The sequence below is a fragment of the Lontra canadensis genome, unplaced genomic scaffold, assembly GCF_010015895.1.
Source record: "Lontra canadensis isolate GAN:19392208 unplaced genomic scaffold, GSC_riverotter_1.0 scaffold44, whole genome shotgun sequence".
NCBI lineage: Eukaryota > Metazoa > Chordata > Mammalia > Carnivora > Mustelidae > Lontra > Lontra canadensis.
Window position 1 is genome coordinate 8,828,119 of NW_022631038.1, and position 21,659 is coordinate 8,849,777.

Below are 21,659 nucleotides of genomic sequence, written 5' to 3' on the forward strand. Positions count from 1 at the left end.
TTTAAAGAGACCAGAAAATATAAATAAGCACAAATAAGACTATTATCCACAAACCCCATGAACAAATAAGTAATCTAGTTATGTACCATTCACAACATTGCTAGCTAATTACTACAAATGACAAAAAGATCAGTTATGCTTCCTTTATCATGGTGGGAGATGCAAGATATACTAACCTGAATGGGTTACCCTATATGCTAAAAGTTTACTAATGTGGTAGAATTTTTCCTTCACTCCTCGTGGGGCATGCACTTAGCAAAGCCTTCAACATACTAGTCACTTCTCACTCATCTAGTGTGATTAGCCTTATGTAATTGTTCTAACAGTGGCCCAGGTCTTTTTAGACCTTATCATGACAGAGGATGGAAAAGTTAACATAGACCTATGAAAAGACCTATGTCCATTCGAAATGAATGCAAAATGTTTCTGAACCAAAGAACATCAGCAAAAACAGTGGAAGAGGCAACCCTGGAGCTCAGAAATTGAAAACTTGCTAAAACTGTCAGAATCTACCTACTGGAACTCTGCAAGATAAGCACAGGTTTAGAGCAATGAGATACTTTACCAGGAAGAAGTCCTCTGAAACAATGTAGGAGGTTTTTGTGGCTTAAATCAACAAATTAATTTTATTCCTTAAGAAACTATATTAAAGGGCGCCTGCGTGGCTCAGTGGTTTAAAGCCTCTGCCTTCGGCTCAGGTCATGATCCCAGGGTCCTGGGATCAAGCCCCACATCGGGCTCTCTGCTCCATGGGGAGCCTGCTTCCTCCTCTCTCTCAGCCTGCCTCTCCGCCTACTTGTAATCTCTGTCAAATAAATAAATAAAATCTTAAAAAAAAAAACACAACTATATTAAAAGAAAAAAAAAACTAAACCTAAAACTAGCAGAAAGAAGAAACTAAGATTTGAGCAGAGATAAACAATATAGAGAATGAAAAAAACAATACAGAAACGAAGTTTTTTTTTCTTTAAAAGATGAACAAAACTGAAGCCTTTAAAAGTAGAATAATGAGAAGAGAAAAGACAAGAATTGTATTGATAAAATAGAAATGAAAGTAGGGATATTTCTACCAATGTTAGAGAAATAAAGAAGATATTATAACAGAATACTACGAGCTACTGAATGCCAAAAAAACAGATCACCTAGATGAAATGGACAGATTCCTAGAGATGTAGAAACTACCAAAACTGACTTGGAGTCAAGAGAAAATCTCATAAACCTGTAACAAGTAAAGAAAAATGAGTAATCCCAAACGTAAAACCCATAAGCAGAAAACAGTTTAATTACTGAATTCCAAATTAATTAATTAATTAATTCTTCCAAACTCTTCTCAAACTCTTTCAAAAACAGAACAGGAGGTAAACACTTCCTAATTCAATGAGGGTAGCATTATCCTGCTACCAAAACCAAAGATATCACAAGAAAACTACACACCAACATCCCTTTTAAATATGATTGTAAAAACCTTCGCAATATTATAGAAAATAGAATATAATAGCATTTTAATAGGATTATATATCACAAAGGAGTAGGATATATTCCAGGAATGCAAAGGTGTTTCAACATATAAAAATCAATATAACCAAACACTATAATAGAAGATAGGGAAAAAAACACAGGAGATCATGTCAATAGATAAAGAAAAAGCCTGACAACCTGCTGATAGTCATACTCAGTAAACCAGATGTAGAAAGGAATGTCCTCAACATGATAAAAGGTACATATGAAAAACCCACGGCTAATACAAAGCTCAGTTATAAAACACTGAAACCTTTCTCAACTCTCTAATATATCAACAAGAAAGAATGCCCACTTTCACATCACTTTTATATGACATTTTACTGGCGGTCCTAACCAGAGCAATTAGGCAAGAAAAAGAAATAAAGGCATCTCAATTAGATACAAACTATCTCTGCTCACAGGTGGAATGATCTCATATGTAGAAAACCCTAAAGATCCCACATAAAATCTGTTGGAGGCCATAAACAAATTCTGCAAAATTGTAGATTACAACAACAACACAAGGATCAGGTATATTTCAGTACAGTAGCAACAAACAATATGAAAGGCTATTTTTTAAAAATTCCATTTACAATATTACCCAAAGGAATAAAATACCTAGTAATAAATTTACACAAGAAAGTGCAAGTGTTGTACACTGAAAACTACAAAACATTGCTGAAAGATGAAGAATACATAAATAAATAAAGTCATGCTATTCTCAAAAGATTAGAAGACAATATTGTTAAATGGCAATAGTTCTCAAAACTCTACTGATTCAATGCAGGGACTATCAGAATCACAATACCCTTTTCTTATGGAAATGAAAAATCCAACTTTAAAATTCATATGTAAATGCAATCCGCCCAAACAACCAAATAATCTTGAAAAATTAGAAAAAATTGGAGAATGTACACTTCCCAATTTCAGAATTTACTACAAAGCCACTCCTATAAAAACAGTATGGTAGAAGAATAAACTTATAGATCAATGGAATGGAATTGAGAGTCCAGAAATAAACCTACAGATGTATGGCTAACTGATTTTGAACAAGATTGCAAAGACAAATGGATTAAAAAAAAAAAAAAAAGTCTGTTCAACCAATGGTGCTGGGATAACTGGATTCCACATCACTGAAACTTTACCTCACACACCACACACACACACCACACACACACACACACAAACTTAAAATAGATCAAAGATCTAAATTTGAGAGTTAAAACTATAAAACCTTAGAAGTAAACATAAGGACAAATCTTCATTATCTGGATCTTAGCAGTGGTTGCTTTTTTGAAACTTTTATTTTATTTATTTATTTTTATTATTTACTTATTAAAATTTATTTATTTGAGAGAGAGAGAGCAAGAGGGGGAAGGGACAAAAGGAGAGGGAGAAAGAGAATCTTAAGCAGACTCTATGACCAGTGCAGAGCCCAAGACAGGGCTCAATCTCACAACCCTGAGATCATGACCAGAGCTGAAATCAAGAGTCAGACACAACCAACTGAGCCACCCAGGTGCTCATTGGCAGTGATTTCTTGAATGTGATATCAAAAGCACAAGCAACAACAACAAAAATAAATAAATAAATTGAACTTAATCAGGATGCATGAAAGGAAACCATAAAGAAAATCAAAAGACAGTATGAGAGAAAATGTTTGCAAATCACGTATGTGACAATGGCCTAGTATCCAGCATATAGAAAGAACCCTTGCAGGTCAACAATGAAAAGATAACCCAATTTATAAACATCCAAAGGACTTGAATATACATATCTTCAAAAGAATATACAAATGGCTAACAAACAGATGAAAGAGGTTCAGCATCTTAGTCATTAGGAAATGCAAACTGAAGCCACAATGCAATATTTCTTTATACCCATTAGGATGGCTAAAATAAAAAAGACATATAACAACAAATGTTGACACGAAGGATATGGAAGAAATAGATCCTACCCTATAAAATGGTGCAGCGGCTTTGGAAAATAGTCTGGTAGTTCCTCAAAATGTTAAATGTAGAGTTTCCATGTGACCCAGTGACTGACTCCACTCCTAGCTGCAGATGCAACTGAAAAAAACCTTACACCTACATAAAAACTTGTATTCAAATGCTTATAACAGTATTATTCACAATAGTCAAAATATGGGAGAAAAACCCAATGCCCACTGATTGATAAATGTGGTACATCTCCATACTGGCATATTACTTGGCAGTGAAAAAGAGAATGGAGTACCGATACATGCTATAACATTGAGGAAGTTTGAAAACATTACACTAAGTAAAAGAAGCCAGAAAAAGACAACCTATTCTATGATTCCATTTATATGAAATGTGCAGGATGGGATAATATAGAAAGAGAGAAAGTAGATTATTGTTTATGTACTTCTGAGGTTGAAGGGAAATGGGAAGTGACTGCTAAAGGCTGCAGGGTTCTTGTGTCTTTTCCCTCTTGGGTGATAATAATGTTCTAAAACTGACTGTGATACGGTTGCACAGCTCTATGAATATACTAAAGCCACCAAATTATATGCTTTAAATGGGTGAACTACAGGTCCTGTGAACTATACCTCAATAAAGCTGTTTCATAACAAAACAGCCGCCTTTGTGAGAGGGAACAAGTTTGCCTGTTATCAGAGCTCCCTTTAATCCTTACAAGCTCTGTAGAATTAGTAATATAACTCATCTCTGTAGTTGGTTATTTTTTAAACTGCCTTTTCCCCTCCCTCACTGCATGATTTTCAGCTTCTCTACTTAGTAGTCTCCAAACATTTTTGATTATGCAATCATCAACAAGTTATATTCAGTATGAACTGATATATAAAAGTACACATATTCATTTATACAATATGTTCATGTACTATTGTGTCACTATGTGATATGCTATCAAAGAGTTATGAAAATACACATTTACAGGGGCACCTGGGTGACTCAGCGGGTTAAAGCCTCTGCCTTCGGCTCAGATCATGATCCCAGGGTCCTGGGATTGAGCCCCACATCCAGCTCTCTGCTTGGCAGTGAGCTTGCTTCCTCCTCTCTCTCCCTGCCTGCCCCTCTGCCTACTTGTGATCTCTGTCAAATAAATAAAATCTTAAAAAAAAAAAAAAAGAACATACACATTTACAAATACAGTTTTAAAATGTAAATAACTTATTATTCTTTATACTTTTAAATTGTGTTATGCAATCCACCCACATAGTATGTAAAAATGGCAGAATTCCCAGCATGCACTGTTAGGTTTCCTGTCATCATACTTCCTTGTAATTCTTTTTGGAAGAGAACTATACTTTTCCTAATTTTCTGCTACACTGCCAGCTCACACACCTACAGAAAGATGCAAACACATGTGTTGCACAAAAATTTCCTGCCGGAGTAAATTTTTGGCATTTGGATTCCTTGTTTACTAGGGGATGAAAGCAAGGGATTTACAAACATCTGCCAACCTCATAGAGACACACTTGAGAGTGAAAGTCCAGTTCTCCAGGAGGTTAGTATATGTCATTAAAAAGGAACACAAAAAGCATCTTTATGCTATTATTCAGAATAACCTCTATCAAAATTTAGGATAAGTCAGATGCTGATAATCACTTTTTCACATACCCACCCTATGATTGTCTACAATTCTTCAAAAGTCTGGCACAGGTTTTCTCAGTTCTTATTTTGTTCTGGTGTTTGAATTTTGTCCTTTTTCATCTTTGCAGTGATAAATGTGGAAAGGATGCACTGAAAGCTATTATGAGAATTATTTTGACCAAAAGTCATAACTATTTCTTTATAGTTGTACTACTCCAACTCTGTGAATTCCTTCAGAGCAGTTCCCATGCCTTATTCACCTTTTGTCCTCAGTTTTCAGCACAAGGGCTTGATAAGTACCAGGTTTACAGTAAACGCTATGATTTGCTCAATCAGTGATACATCAAAAATGTGGATAGGGTTTTTTTGGTAACATAAACATCTTAATTGAAGGACTTTGGGGAAAGTTTCACAAATCACTGTGCATTGTTCTTTTTTTTTTCCCACTTTTTTTTTTTTTTTTTTAAGGATTTAGCTTGATGGTATCCAAAATTCTGTTCATCCCTGATCTGGTCATATCTGGTGAGATAGCAAATTAAGACGGTACATCTCGGGGTGCCTGGGTGGCTCAGTCACTAAGTATCTGCCTTCGGCTCAGGTCATGATCTCAGGGTCCTGGGATTGAGTACTGCATCGGGCTCCCTGATCGGCTGGAAGCCTGCTTCTCCCTCTCCCACTCCCCCTGCTTGTATGCCCTCTCTCACTGTGTCTCTCTCTATCAAATAAATAAATAAAATCTTAAAAAAAAAATAAAATGCTACATCTCACACCAAATTATAGCACCTACCCAACTATGAATATAATTTTGTCAGAGATAAAGGAAGGCATTCTTAGCAATCAGATTCATACAAAATTGGTAGATAAATCAACATGAACTCATCAAGAGTAAATCTGTTGATGAAAATGAAATGACAAAACTTAGATAAAACAAGATGATGTTTTATTTGGCATACTGATCTAGAAAATCCATTTGCTGGCAAATAATAACTTTGGACCCAGTAACCAGTAACTTTTGTCATTAATTAAAAGAAATATGCTAAGACAGGCATATGGGGTGAGAAAAATGTTGATTATCTCAAGATCCCCAAGTACATCAAAGTGTTATAAAGTTGTATTTCTACTATTAGATTGTAGGTACAAACACCTTGAGTTATAGTTCTCATTCCATTGCCAGAAAGAGTTACCTCTCTTGTTAAACTTTTGGATCAGCGGTTTAATTACACCTTCACACAAGCCCTATCATTTCTAGTTTCTAATCTACTAAATCCAACATGCCAGCAAATGTAACTTAGTAACTAGAATTTTCCTTTAGAAAATTTAACATTTCCATTTAATTCATTGCAATGTGCTTGTCAACCTTAAAACTTTATTTTGCCCCTTGATAATCAAACAATTGCAGTAACTGTTTGATGTATTTAGGAAACTGTTCATATTTTTTGGTTGTCTGTTTTACAGTCCAGGCAAGGAAATCTTAAGAGTTATTCTTAAATCTGTTTAACTTGAGACACATGACACTGAGTCCTTTGGTTTGGACAGTTTATCACTTCTATTAACTTTAAAATTCTATACACCATGAAACAGTTTTCTCTTTCTGGCAGCATAATGATCTAAATAACCCTTAAAACTCTACCTATGATAAGATTTTTAAATAGCTGGTATAAAACAGAAATGATGTTTTGCTGAACTGTAAAGAAACTGAGAAATATTAGGCTAAATATAAAGTGAAATTAAGAAATCAAGGAGGAAGAGTGCTAAAGTCAACTTTGATTTTAAGGGTATTTTCCTAAATTCAGGAACCTTGCACCTCCATTCTGAGGACATCTTAGGGCACAGGAGAAGTGAAAGCCTAGAACCATAGATAGATCCTCATGCTGAACTAGAACGCCAAATACTTATCACCTCACAATAAAAGTAAATGATGAATTAGCCTGCAGTGTGGGAGATAAATGATCAATTAATTTCTGCCTGTCTTGAGCTTGATCAAACGTTAACAGTAGAAATATTCCCTGAAAATATGGAAATATAAGCTGGACCTGCATGAGTTTGCAGGTCAACTTGAAAATAGGAGATTCAGATCACTTCCATGACCTAACTAATCTTGAAATTCTCAGCAAATTTATTTTTAAATGGTTCTGAATTGAAAGTACACCAAAAGCAAGTAAGTTCAATGTGTGTCAATGTCTTAAAAGTATAAGAAAAATCAAAAGGTTATGAAAGTTGTCCAAGTAGTTCTTAAAGCAACATTCTAAATATAAAAATTAAATGATTAAAATTTTAAAATTCACTGGAAGTGGCTAACCCATAGATAGCCAACTGAGATGATTAACCAGCAGTCAGACCAAGCTGAAGTGACAATAAGTGAACCTGAAAATAGAAGCAAAGGAAAAATCTAGAATACAGTCCGGAAATAAAAGACTTGGAGAATATGAAATGGAGATTACAGAATATGAAGGATCATGTAGAGATAAAAAAAAATACATCTAATCATAGTTCCAGAAACAGAACACAAAAAGGATGGGGGAAAAGAAATAATCAGCTATATTACAATAGACTTAGAATATCATCATTTTCTGTATCACTAATTACTAAGGAATGCAAGATATAGTCATCAGCGGCTACCAACATCATGTCACACAAGGAGAGCCATCCAGTTACCACATGTCTCCTAAAGGAAGTATCCAACACTTCTTGTACAGAAGTTTTGGACACTTACTGCCAAAATCAAATCAAACCTCAAAATATAGCTTTGGTTTATAAGAAATACAGGGAAGACAAGGAAATGAAATTCTACATGTGGTTACATCAATAAATAAATCTGAAGGAAAAAAGAAAGAACAGGGATTTATAGATGAAGAGATTTAAAATATGTATCAACCAAATGCAAAGTATAGATCATATCTAGATCTAATTATGAAGGAAAATATAAAAGAAGTTCATATATCATAAAAATTGGCACTATTTAGCAAAATTAAATATATCTTTTACCATTTCATGCAATAGCAATACTCTTTGTAGAAACATATACCAAAGACAAACTGGTGAACACACAAAAGGACTCATACCCAATACCGTTAATTGCAAGAATAACTGAAAAAGCATAGATTGGAAATAGCATAAATATTTATCAATATTGGAATGGATGAATTAGTAGCATATTAACAAAACAAAATCTGTCCAGTTATAAAAAAGAATGAAGATATTTCCGTTACATGACCATAAAAAGTGATATCTAGAATATAGTATTAAAAATAATATAGTATTAAAAAGAACAGAAGGATAAAAGGCACAGCATAGAGATTATCATCACTGGTATTATAATAGCTTATGGTGACAGATGGCAGCTATGCTTGCAGTGAGCATAGCATAACAGAGAGACTTGTTGAACATACAGATTTGAAGACCTGAAACTAATGTAACATTGTGTGTCAACTGTACTTTAAAAAAAGTATATAACATGCTACAATTTACCTAGGAAAGACATGACTAGATACACATATATTTAATATATCACATGTACATATATTTAATACATGACATATTAAAAATAAATGAGTAAACTATAAAACTGACAACAACTGGGGTTATTGGGTGGAGATAACAGGACAGAAGTTAAACTTCTTTCAGTGTATTTTGCTTAGTATATTCAACTTTGGGATCATGCAGAATTAAAAAGCAATCAATCTGTAAAACTTCAAAATAAAAGGAAACAAATGAACTTACATGTATATCCAGTAAGTGGCATAACTACATAGTGATTAAATATTTCAAGTTATTAAATCATGATAATTTGACCAAAAAAAAAAAAAAAACCCTGCAAACAAATTTAAACAGTAATCATTTTCTTGGTGGAGGTGTTGGTATTATTATTCTGAGACTGCTATGTGTATATTGTGGATAAAGCAAATGAGAAATTATGTGAGCTGTGATATGCTGATGTTATAATTCCTGGTATATATATGTTATATATACATTTGTATAAATACATATCCTATATAATTATATATAAATTATATATGTAACCATATAAAGGGATATATAAAACTATGTACTTTAGAAAACTATACATGGTTTATATGTATAGGTAAGATAAACATATGTCTTTATATTAACTTTGTTGAATGAAAGAGCCTAGGAATAATGGCAACAACTTACCATTCAAAGGAACTAGAAGTAAAAAATGGCACAATGTAAGCATCAGTAAAAATAATTTCAGTGTTGCCTTTTGGAGTATGCTAGTAAATTATCTGCCTAATTTTAAATTGTTTAGTGTCCTTTTTTATCAGATATTCAAACTAATAATGTTATGGTCATTCCTACTTGGCAAATAATGAGTACCATTTAAAGACAAATGAGTACAAATAATGAGTACCATTTAAAGACAAGGTACTCATATTTGCAAAAATGTTTTTCTCTTTAAACACAAGCAAAATTACAGTCATGGCAAAATTCATACCTGAATTAATAGATATAGTATTTATTAGAATATTTATGGTATTATTATTGTTTTTATTGCTCAAAGAAGGGAATGGGTGTTTGGAGAAGATAATAGCCAAAATTAAGTGCTAATGTGAAAATCAGTCATGTCATCTTAGTCTTCCACACAAATATCTTAATACCAGTCAACAACAAACATGTTTATATTTCTGACAACTATCTTTAAAGTGAGAAAAAGCTTTTACATCTCTCAAAAGCTTCACCCTTAATGAGAGGCAATAAATAATATGGTATACACCAGAAAAATATAGTTTTATTAATGACAATTATATTCAATTTTAAGAAATAAAATTATTTAAGCAAAGCTGCTGAAAAGTAATACTTTTATATGAGTTTCTTGTTAAGATAAATTTATATTAGGATGTATGCAGCAAAAGTTTCTAGTCTCACTTAATTTTTTTAAGTTCCAGTAGATACATTTATATAGAAATAGTACGGAAAAACTTGGGATACAGAAGATTAATTTTGAAAACTTTTTTTGGTTACATTTTATCTCTCTTTACCACAAAGGAAGTGAACTAACTTCTTGGATAATACAGGACATATCAAATTAACCTTCCCTTTCTCTCTGGCTCCTCTCCAGTATTACTAGTATTTCACTCAGCCTCATTCTTCTAACTTTTGGAGTGTAAATTGTTTACAGCTGTAGACATCCTCTAACACTGAAAGCAATGACCAGGTTCAAAATTTAAGGGAGAAACTCAATCCAATTCCTTTGTCTTGATGTTTTTTTTTTTTTCTAGTTGTAAACACATCACTTCCAAAAACAAAAAACTGTATTACTCTGGAAGAAGTTGTTATAGCTAAAGATATAGTTTTTAAATGTATGGTGATATTGATTCAGTCCTTTCCTTCACTTTGTAATTTTTCTTTTAGATTCCATCTTTTATGGTCCATGCCCCAGGAATCAGAACTCTGTAACATTCAATTGTCCTTCTCCACTTACCAAAAAGCTTTAACTCCCTTTTCCAGACTCATACCAGTTTGGTCTCTCTCTTAATTTTTTTTTTTATGTATTTTGCATCTCTTTTCTATTCCTTCTTTCAGAAATTTTCCTGTTAAACTATCGAGCTCTCTGGGAATGTGTACCAGCTAGTTCACCCAAAGAAAATATTAAACCTACTCTTTTAATTAGTCTATTTAGAATGACCAAGAAAAATTTGGCTATACTCCAGTGCTAACATTCCTTCTTTCCTTGGACTAAACAAATTATTTTTAAATCTCAATTTCCAAATAAACATAAAATTAATATTTTGATTATTTAAACCATTTTTCAAGAGACAGTATATCTCAACAAATAATAAATGACTTGCTAAATAGTTTTATTTTACCAAATTAAGAACAAAACTACTCAGTTTCTTAGCCATTTAGATTTTGCCCAAGCCTGTAAAGTACAAATCAAAATGGAAAGTTGGCCATAATGCCTATGGAGAGAGCCAAACCAGACAATTCAGGTCAAAAAGTAAAATTTTACCCATTGCTTAAATATTAGAAGTTATTCACAGCTGCATATAATTTGTACTTTACAAATTCTAAGAATATGGTGTTGAGTATGGTTTTGTCTTAATTATCTGGTTTGGCTGCTGATCCTGACCAGCTTTTCAGGCATATTTCAAACTTTGCACTTCACCTCGTGCTGGCAACAAAAAATCAGCAAAATAAATCTATATGAGTGAACAAATCTTCATGCTGTTGAATGATATAAATTGTGTACAAGGTTCCGGTGAGCTATGACTTTGATAGTCAAGTCAATATGTTCAAATTTGCAGTCAAGAATTCTTGGAACTTTGGCTGAAACCATCGGAGAAGAATTTGGTTCTGCTCATTACATTTTATTGTATTTTGCTCCATCAATCTCTAACCTTGTGAATCAAAACAAGTGCATGGTAAAACAATAACTCCACAACATCATAAAACAGAACAGACATATGTACCTTAAGGGACTCTGATCTGACGTTTAAGAACTAAACATCTTGAGAACTCTTCTTTCTTTTTTTTTTTTTTTAAGATTTTATTTATTTATTTGACAGAGAGAGAACACAAGTAGACAGAGCAGCAGGCAGAGGGAGAGAGGGGGAAGCAGGCTCCCTGCTGAGCAGAGAGCCCAATGCGGGGCTCGATCCCAGAACCCTGAGATCATGACCTGAGCCGAAGGTAGAGGCTTAACCCACTTAGCCACCCAGGTGCCCCGAGAATTCTTATTTCAAAATGATATGTGTGATTACATTTCAGACTAAAAACTCATATGTGCAGAAATGTAAATTTTCCACTTTCTTATGATTTCAGTTCAACTTCTGACCTAAGTTTTGACCCCTATTTTCCACTGAAGACAGAAGGCTCTGATTTTTCCCAATTCTAGGTAACGGTCACTTTCAAGTTGAAAATTTATTTTGTTTGTAGCTATCCAAATTTATTCATGGCCACATATCTACAGAGCCCCAAAGCCCAAATTCCTCTGACAATACTATGTTGTTTTGCAAAGAAAGTGCTCCCATCACCCCTGTATTATGAGCTCGCCCCCATATGACCCAAGCATTTTAAAAAATATATTCAAGATTTCTCCAAGCCTCCTTCTCCTTTACTTTTTTATATGAGTTAGCTTCCAGGGAGCAAGAGGTAAAGAAGTGGTCATAAAGGGCATGTGACTTGCATTCATCTGGACGGAGAGGTGAACACCTAACCCCTGAACCATCTTTAATCATTGCTGTCCTGTGCACTGATAGACTACATCGATGATGACTTTAGGTATTTAGAAGTGGCTCCTGTCACAGGTATCATTAGTCCCATCCTGACTTGTCATACATTCTACCTTTTCTCATTCTGACTCAAGGTGTCTTCTAAAGACTTCTTCCCTTTACAAGGCTTGGGAACTCATGGCTACTTTGAAGACACCATCTTGGAGTATATCAAATTCTATAAGACTAACTTCAGGCCCATTTGCCAAAACACCATCCCTCAGCAATTGATAATTTCAACAGATATTATGTTTTGCCTCTTGCAATCTGGAAGGCCAACCACAAAATCCCCAATCTGTGAATTCCCCAAATCTATCACTTTCCTACTTTGATTTCTTAACCTATCAGCACTGAATACCAATTAGGTCCCTCCAGAACCCTCCTTTCTAACCTACTGACTAAACTTTTCTTTCATTTGTGGTAAAACAATAAGTATTTTACAGTATCAAATATTTTTCCTTTGGTAGCATAGAAATATGTTCAGTACTCTGGGCTTGGTTATTAATTTTTAAAACTGTTTTTTTGTGTTTTTTTTTTTTTTTTTAAATCACAGAAAATCCTTTCTGCTTTCTACAAAGCCTGGCTCTTATGAATCGAAATATATTTGGTCTTCCAAATGTCATTACAACTTTTCATTTGAGAAAAACCTTACAAAGTTACATAGACTTTCTTATTAAAAAATTATCATCCATCCCTTTATAAGTAAGGTACACAGAAAAGAACTAATTCTGACTGACTAGTAGGGGAAATATTGGTGTGAAAGGAATTATAAAAGAGCTTCCAGGATTTTTTGGGCAGAATATGATCTAGTTCGGTTTTTGCGACAGGTTGAATTACGAGCCACAATTCTCCCCTTCTCTAAAGTAGTATTAATCCCCAACCCCGTGCTGGCCTCCTGGAGGCAGAGTACACTTCTCCAATTTCCTGTATTGGTCTTCACCATGCAACTTACTTTGTCCAATGGAATATGGGAAGAAGTAGCTAGCATTCTGCCAGTTCTAAGCCTAAGAAGTATGAATTCTTTTCTTGAGTTCTGTTACTGCCATGGAAAGGGCTCTCCCTAGGTAGCTGCTGCAACTGGAGGTTAGATCCCAGAATTACTCCTGTATCTTCCTAAGCCCAGGACCGGGGGGGTGGGGGGCGTCCAAGCCCAGCCAGACCTGTACCTAGAAACAGAAACTACAGCACAGCCTAGCCTGGACTGACTGACCCCCAGCTGATTTTGTGTTGAATGCCACTGAGATATCCTGCCATCTGTAAAGCAGACAGCTACCATTTGGAATGGGGAAATATGGGAATTGTTTTCCTTGTATTGTATTAAATAGATTTAAAATTTAAAAAAATTGAGGAAATTATGTTTTTTAACGTGACTTTTTTCTCTCCTTTTGGTAAAATAGTCAGTTGTTCAAAGGAGTATTCAGAGGAACCACTATACTCAACTGGTCAAGTCTTCCATTAAATGCAGAAATGTTCTTTTGAAAATTCCAAGCAAGTTCCCATGGTCTTTGCTTTCAACCTCCTAGTCCAAACTCTCACCTGTTCTTACCTGGACTAATGCAATAGCCTCAAAACCCCTATTCTGAAACTTGCTTTTATCACCATCTACCCCTTTCTAGTCTGTTCCTCATGCTAACAGGTTCGGTGCAAATATAACCTTATTGCTCCATGGCTTAAAATATGTCAATGCTTTCCCATTTGCTTTAGGAGAAAGACCAAACTGTTCAACATATTCTGTGGGGACCAGCATAATCTCTCCCCAGCCTACTTCTTCAGCCTCAACTCTTAATCTTAGCCATGTTCCACACACTGCAGACATAACAGCTCCTGTCAGCTCCTGAAGAGAACTTGCCTCTTTTTGACTCACAGGCTTCACTTACCATTAGCCACAGTCTTCTTGCCTATTGACAGTGAGTTCCTCGATGCCATCCTTGGTGTCTGCATTCCAATGCTCACTCCTTAGTTTGGGTTTCTAGTGAAAAGAGTCTGAGACAAAAGTTTGGGGACAGTTAGGTTGTCTGGGGATAATTCTAGGAGCAAGCATAGGGGCACAGTGGTCATGGTGGGGGATAGGAGGTACTATGGACTAAATTCATCCCTCAAAAAATCAAATGTGGAAGCCCTAACCCCCAGGGTAATAACATTTGGAAGTGGAGGTAATTGGATTTAGATGATATCATGAAGATGGGACCCTTATGATGGAATTAGTACCCTTATAAGAAAGACACCAGGAACTTCCTCACTCTCTCTAACCAGTAAGGACATGGCAAGAAAGCAGCCATCTGCAAGCCACAATGAGGGTCCTCTCTGGGAAACTGAATCAGCCTGCACCTTTATTTATGCACTTTCCAGCCTCTAAGAACTGTGAAAACTAAATGCTTGCCTAAGTTACTACTGAGCTGACTTATACAGGGTGCCATCAAATTTTTAATTATTGAAAATCTGATAGGTTTTCAATATGAATATATTTATCAATATTCTCTTTTTGATTGGAGGTTTTATTTTTCTATTTTTAAAACATTTTTAAAGATTTATTTATCTGAGAGAGAGAGAGAGAGAAAGAGAAAGCATGAGCGGGAAGAGGGGAAGAAGGAAAGAATCTCAAGCCGACTCCCTGTGCAGCTCAGCCCAGAGCTGGATGCAGGGTGATCCCATGATCCTGAGATCATGACCTGAGCCAAAATCAAGAGTCAGACACTTAACTGACTCAGCCACTCAGGTGCCCCTTGATTAGAGATTTTAATGCCTTATTTAAGAAATCCTACCTTGTGGTGCAGATACGTTATCTACCTACTAAAAGTTTCTTAGCCTGGCCTTTTTTTTTTTTTTTTTTTTTTTTTTTTGGTTTTTTATGAATTCCAGTTATCTATCTGGAATTTTTTTTTTAAGCTGAGATAAGAGCCTGATTTCGTTTTTTCCCCTTAGCGAGTATTGAACTCACTCTGGTACCAAACCCAGCAAATTCATTTATATACTGTTCTACAGCAATCTAGTTATAATGTAAGTCTTTTCAGGTTGTTCTCTTGTTTAAAAACCTTCAGTGGTTCTCCATTATTTATCAAGTAAAGTCCAAGCTCCTCAACATCTCACATAAAGTTGATTTTAGTGACAGCCACCACCATATTCTTCCAATAACTTATGCTCTAAGGACACTTAATTTCTTAATATCCCAAATGGAACACATATTTTTTTCTCAGTGAACTTATTGACTCATCTTCATTTCTAACATATAGTTTGTCTTGTGTATGGTATTCTCTGTGTGACATTAACACATCAAACTTTGCACACCTTTTGCCTTGGATTGTTCTCTCCCCAATCTACCACACCTTTCATCCACTTCTGTGTGTATGAAAAACATACTTACCAAGTCCATCTTTAAATTTTATCTAACTTCTCTTCACCCCAATTAAAATTATGCCTTTTTAATCACCTCTATTACATGTTATGGTGTTATAATGAATTCTTTATGCACATTTCCCTTTTATGCTGAAAGCTACTTGAAAATGATAACACTCTATCTCATATATTCACTGTACACAAATACAACGAATATTAATTAAATTAAGCCAGAAATGAATGTTGATATACATAATCCTATTCACTGACCCTAAGAGTACAGATAATATGACATTTTTAGGCAGGAAAAATAAATTGCTTGAACATATTTACCTTGCATTTAATAAAAACACCAAGCCTCCCTTCATTGAACTTTTATGTTTTTTGTTGGCTAAGTTCTTTCATTCATATTTTTATTTAGTAGTGACCTGCCAAATAATTTACAGTGTCCAAAGGAGAGTGTTCAATAACAAAAGAGAATGTAACACCAATAAGGTATTCAGTTTCCTGACTCTGGATAAGAGACAGAGAATAATGCCATGATTGTGCATGTTTAGGGACAGGGAAACTACCTTAAATGATCTTTGCTAGCTGTTCTTCCTTTCTAGAAAAGGGAGCATGAGTTGGTGAGACCAAAAGTGAATTCTCTAGTTGAATAACCTCTGTAAAAAGCGGTCATCAGGGGAACAACTACTGTCCCTGTGATAGTAAAACCCATCTTTGCTGGCTTAAGAATAGTCCTTGAAGCAAGAAATTGGGCCCATTACACAAAATCAACAACTTCATTCTTTAAAGTCTTTCTTCTCAGATTATAAATCCCTGGAGAAGCCCAATAAAGTATGGATTTGTAATGCTATCACTGTGATCATTAGTTATAAAAATTAGCCTGATAGTTTAAATTGCATATTGATAATTAGCAAATTACAAAAAGATCCAGAAAGATGTCAATCTCCCAAAATCAGTGCTTATATAAGTACCCCAATTTTAATTTTGGTTTATTATTAAAATTATAAACAAGTACAATAATGACAACTTGAAATCTCAAATATAATTCTCAACTCAATATACTAGGATAGGGAAGGAAGAAAGATGGCGGAGGAGTAGCAGACTGAAATGACATCAGATCCCAGGAGTTCAGCTAGATAGCTATCAAACCATTCCAAACATACAAACTCAACAGGACAGAGAAGAGAAGAAGAGCAGCAATTCTAGGAAGAGAAAATCATCCACTTTCTGGAAGGTGGGATGTGTGGAGAAGTGAATCCGAAACGACAGGAAGACAGACCATGAGGGGAGGGACCACGCTCCCAGCAAGCAGTGGAGCAGTGGAGCACAAAGTCTGAACTTTTAGAAGACTGCTCCACTGAGGGACATCACTCCAGAGGCTAAGCGGGGGTGGAGCCTTTGCAAGGCCACTGTGGTCTCAGGTCCCGCAGGGTCACAGAAAGACTGGGGGTATCTGAGTGTGGCAGAGCTGCCACGTATCCAAGTGGGGAAGCCGGGTGCAGAAACAGAGCCCAAGAGTTAGCTCTCAGCTCAGGATAACCTTAAACTGTGATCCAAGGCACAGTCGGGACACTGCTCTTCAAGCAGGGACCCCACAAGTGGAGAGACCCCTTCCTTCCTCCTCCAGGAGGAGCGGCAGGAATCTGCAGGGTTTGAAGACTCCAAACGGGGCTCTGGGCCAGAAAGAGAAATGCTTGGTCACAGGCCGGGTGAGCGCAGAGTACAGCCGGAGACCAGCGAGATGGGAGGGACAGACTGCTTTTCTCTGAGGGCGCACTGAGGAGTGGGGCCCTGAGCGCTCAGCTCCTCCGGGCTGGAGATTGGGAGGCCGCCATTTTCATTCCCGTCCTCCAAAGCTATATGGAAAGCGTTCAGGGAACAAAAGCTACCTTGAGGGAACCCAAGAAGATTACTGAGCCTGGCCCCTGGCAAGGGTGGTGCAATTCTGCCTCTGGCAAAGACATTTGAGAATCACTGCAACAGGCCCCTCCCACAGAAGATGAGCAAGAACATCCAGCCAAGACCAAGTTTGCCGATCAACAAGAATTGCAGAACTCCAGAGCTAGGGGAAAGCAACATATAGAATGCATGGCTTTTCCCCCAGGATCCTTTCTAGCAAAGCTAAATTTAAAAAAAAAAAATTTTCTTATTCTATTTTTTTAAACTTTTCCTCTTTTAATGTTTTTTAACTGGTTTATCTTAACAATACCATTTAAAAAAATCTTTTTAAATCTTCATTGTTACAGTCCTATTTTATCCCTTCATTGTATTTAACCTTATTTTTCATATACATATAGGGTTTTTTTTTCTTTTAAAACTTTGGGATACAATTTCTTCTAACAGATCAAAATATATCCTAAATCTAGCACATGGCTTTGTTTTAGTCTCCAGCCTGATCACATTCTTTCCTCTTTTTTTTTTCCTATTCCTTTTTCCAACCACTTTATCAATTCCTTTTTAAGAAACATTTAAGAATTTAAAAAAGAATTAATACCTACTCTCCCGAAACTGTTTAGAAAACAGAAATGGAAGGGAAACTTCCAAACTCATTTTATGAGGCCACCATTACCTAGATCCCCAAATTAGACAAAGATCCCATCAAAAAGGAGAATTACAGACCAATATCCTTGATGAACAGGGATGCAAAACTTCTCACCAAAATACTAGCCAATAGGATCCAACAGTACATTAAAAGGATGATTCACCACAACCAAGTGGGATTTATTTCTAGGCTGCAAGGTTAGTTCAACATCCACAAACCAATCAATGTGATAAAATAATTAATAAAAGAAAGAACAAGAACCATATGATACTTTCAATAGATGCTGAAAAAGCATTTGACAAAGTACAGCATCCTTTCTTGATCAAAACTCTTCAAAGTGTAGGGATACCCATCTATGAAAAGCCATCTATGAAAACTGACAGCAAATATCATTCTCAATGGGGAAAAACTGAGAGCTTTTCCCCTAAGATCAGGAACACAGCAGGGATGTCCACTATCACCACTGCTATCCAACATAGTACTAGGAATCCTAGCCTCAGCAATCAGACAACAAAAGGAAATTAAGGGCATCCGATTCAGCAAAGAAGCAGCCAAACTACCACTCTTTGCAGATGATATGTTACTTTATGTGGAAAACCCAAAAGACACCATTCCAAAACTGCTAGAACTCATACAGGAATTCAGTAAAGTGTCAGGATCTAAAATCAATGCACAGAAACCAGTTGCATTTCTGTAAACCAACAGCAATACAGAAGAAAGATAAATTAAGGAGTTGATCCCATTTACATCTGTCCCCCAAACCGTAAGATACCTAGGAATAAACCTAACCAAAGAGGCAAAGAATCTGTACTCAGAAAACTATAAAGTACTCATCAAAGAAATTGAGGAAGACACAAAGAAATGGACAAACACTCCATGCTCATGAATTGGAAGATCAAATATTGTGAAAATATCTATGCTACCTAAAGCAACCTACACATTTAATGCAATCCCTATCAAAATACTATCAATTTTTTTCAAAGAAATGGAACAAATAATCCTAAAATTTATATGGAACCAGAAAATACCCCAAATAGCCAGAGGAATGTTGAAAAAGAAAGCCAACGTTGGTGGCATCACAATTCCAGACCTCAAGCCTATTACAAAGCTATCATCATCAAGACAGGATGGTACTGGCACAAAAAGAGACACATAGATCAATGGGACAGAATAGAGAGCCCAGAAATAGATCCTCAACTCTATGGTCAACTAATCTTCAGCAAAGCCAGAAAGAATGTCCAATGGCAAAAAGACAGTCTCTTCAACAAATGGTGTTGGGAAAATTGGAAAGCCACATATAGAAGAATGAAACTGGACCATTTCCTTATACCACACACAAAAATAGACTCAAAATGGAAGAAAGACCTCAATGTGAGAAAGGAATCCATCAAAATCCTTGAGGAGAACATAGGCAGCTACCTTTTCAACCTCAGCCGTAGCAACTTCTTCCTAGAAACATGCAAATGCAAAAATGAACTATTGGGACTTCTTCAAGATCAAAAGCTTTTGCACATCAAAGGAAACAGTCAACAAAACCAAAAGACAGCTGACAGAATGGGAGGAGATATTTGCAAATGACATATCAGATAAAGGGCTAGTATCCAAAATCTATAAAGAACTTATCAAACTCAACACCCAAAGAACAAATAATCTAATCAAGCAGTAGGAAGAGGACACAAACAGATATTTCTGCAAAGAAGAAATCCAGGTGGCCAACAGACACATGAAAAAGTGCTCAACATCACTTGGCATCAGGGAAATACAAATCAAAACCACAATGCAATACCACCTCATAGCAGTCAGAATGGCTAAAATTAACAAGTCAGGAAATGACAGATGTTGGAGAGAATACGGAGAAAGGGGAACCCTCCTACACTGTTGGTGGAAATGCTAGCTGGTGCAGCCACTCTGGAAAACAGCATGGAAGTTCCTCAAAAATCTGAAAATAGAGCTACCCTATGACCCAGTAATCACACTACTGGGTATTTACCCTAAAGATACAAAGGTAGTGATCTGAAGGGACACATGCACCCAAATGTTTTTAGTGGCAATGTCCACAATAGCCAAATTATGGAAAGAACCTAGATGTCTATCAACAGATGAATGGATGAAGAAGATGTGGTATATATACATGGTGGAATACTATGCAGCCATCAAAAAACCCGAAATCTTGACATTTACAAGAATGTGGATGGAAGTAGAGGGTATTATGCCGAGCAAAATAAGTCAAGCAGAGAAAGACAATTATCATATGATCTCTATGATATGAGGAATTTGAGAGACAGGGCCAGGGGATTGGGGGGTAGGGAAGGAAAAAAATGAAACAGGGTGGGATGGGGAGGGAGACAAACCATAAAAGACTCTTAATCTCACAAAACAAACTGAGGGTTGCTGGTGAGGGGGAGGAAGAGGGTGGTTGGGTTATGGACACTGGGGAGGGTATATGATATGGTGAGTGCTGTGAAATGTGTAAGCCTGACGATTCACAGACCTGTACCCCTGGGGCAAATAATACATTATATGTTAATAAAAATAATTATTTTTTTAAAAAGGTCTGAAGGTGAAAAAAATATATACTAGGTTAAAGATGTTTGCATATCTTTTATTGTAATTAATTTCTCTTTACAAAAATGTATTTTGTGAAAATAAATTTGACTTCATTTAACATTAATTTTGCTCATTTTGTTGAAAATTTTAAATGACTGTAAACAACTATTACTATTACCTAGTTCTTTGAAAATCTTATACAAAGATTAGAAGGACCTTTTCAAAGCCTTACTATAATCTTGTAATACGTTAATACAACATTATGAATGTATCCAATGTCAGTGAATTGTACATTTGAAAATGGTTAAAATGGTGAACTTAATGACATGCGTATTTTCCCATGATAAAAAAATTACATTCTGTCCTTGGTGATGGATTACTCTTTTTAATTCTTCTGTAAATACTGCTATAATGGTTTAATAATTCTCCCTTCTCACTTCTAGAAGTTCAAGCACCCATTATTCCATGCTTCATACGTCCTTGATTTTCCGTCAGGTTTTTTAATTCTTAGGACTATGTGTACATGGTTCTGAGTTCACTAATGCTTTTTTCAACTGCGTCTAATCTGCTATCTGATCTGTTCACTGAGTTTTTACCTCAATAGGTGCTTAATTTTCATTTTTAAAGTTCTGTCTGAATGTTCTTCTTCAAACTTATCTGTACAAATCCCTCACTGTATAAGTACAGTTTTAAATGCATCCTTTATTACTTTAAATACTTTATATGCATTTTTCTTGTATTAGGTATATGACAGTTCCAACACCTAGAGTTCTCTTGTAATTAAATCTGTATTTCTTGTTACTGTTTAATGCATGACTTATGCCATTGATTTCTCTGCCTAGCTCCTGTTAACTGTCGTGGCCTTCACCAAGGACGCACTTAGTGGAAAGGAAACCTGGGAGGTATGTGTGTATGTGTGTGTACACATGT

The 21,659-nt window shown here is 35.6% G+C and overlaps 1 protein-coding gene across 1 annotated transcript in view; it reads right to left on the bottom strand.

Annotated features, from left to right (window-relative positions):
- CCDC102B (coiled-coil domain containing 102B) overlaps positions 1–14,200 on the bottom strand; it is a 178,182-nt gene extending 163,982 nt beyond the window's left edge. Inside the window, exons 1-2 of the mRNA XM_032872257.1 lie at positions 14,179–14,200; positions 3,458–3,569 (exon numbers count right to left, since the gene is read on the bottom strand). The gene's annotated coding sequence lies outside the window, so the exon portion shown is untranslated. The remainder of the gene's footprint in view (positions 1–3,457; positions 3,570–14,178) is intronic.
- Positions 14,201–21,659: the final 7,459 nt, after the last annotated feature.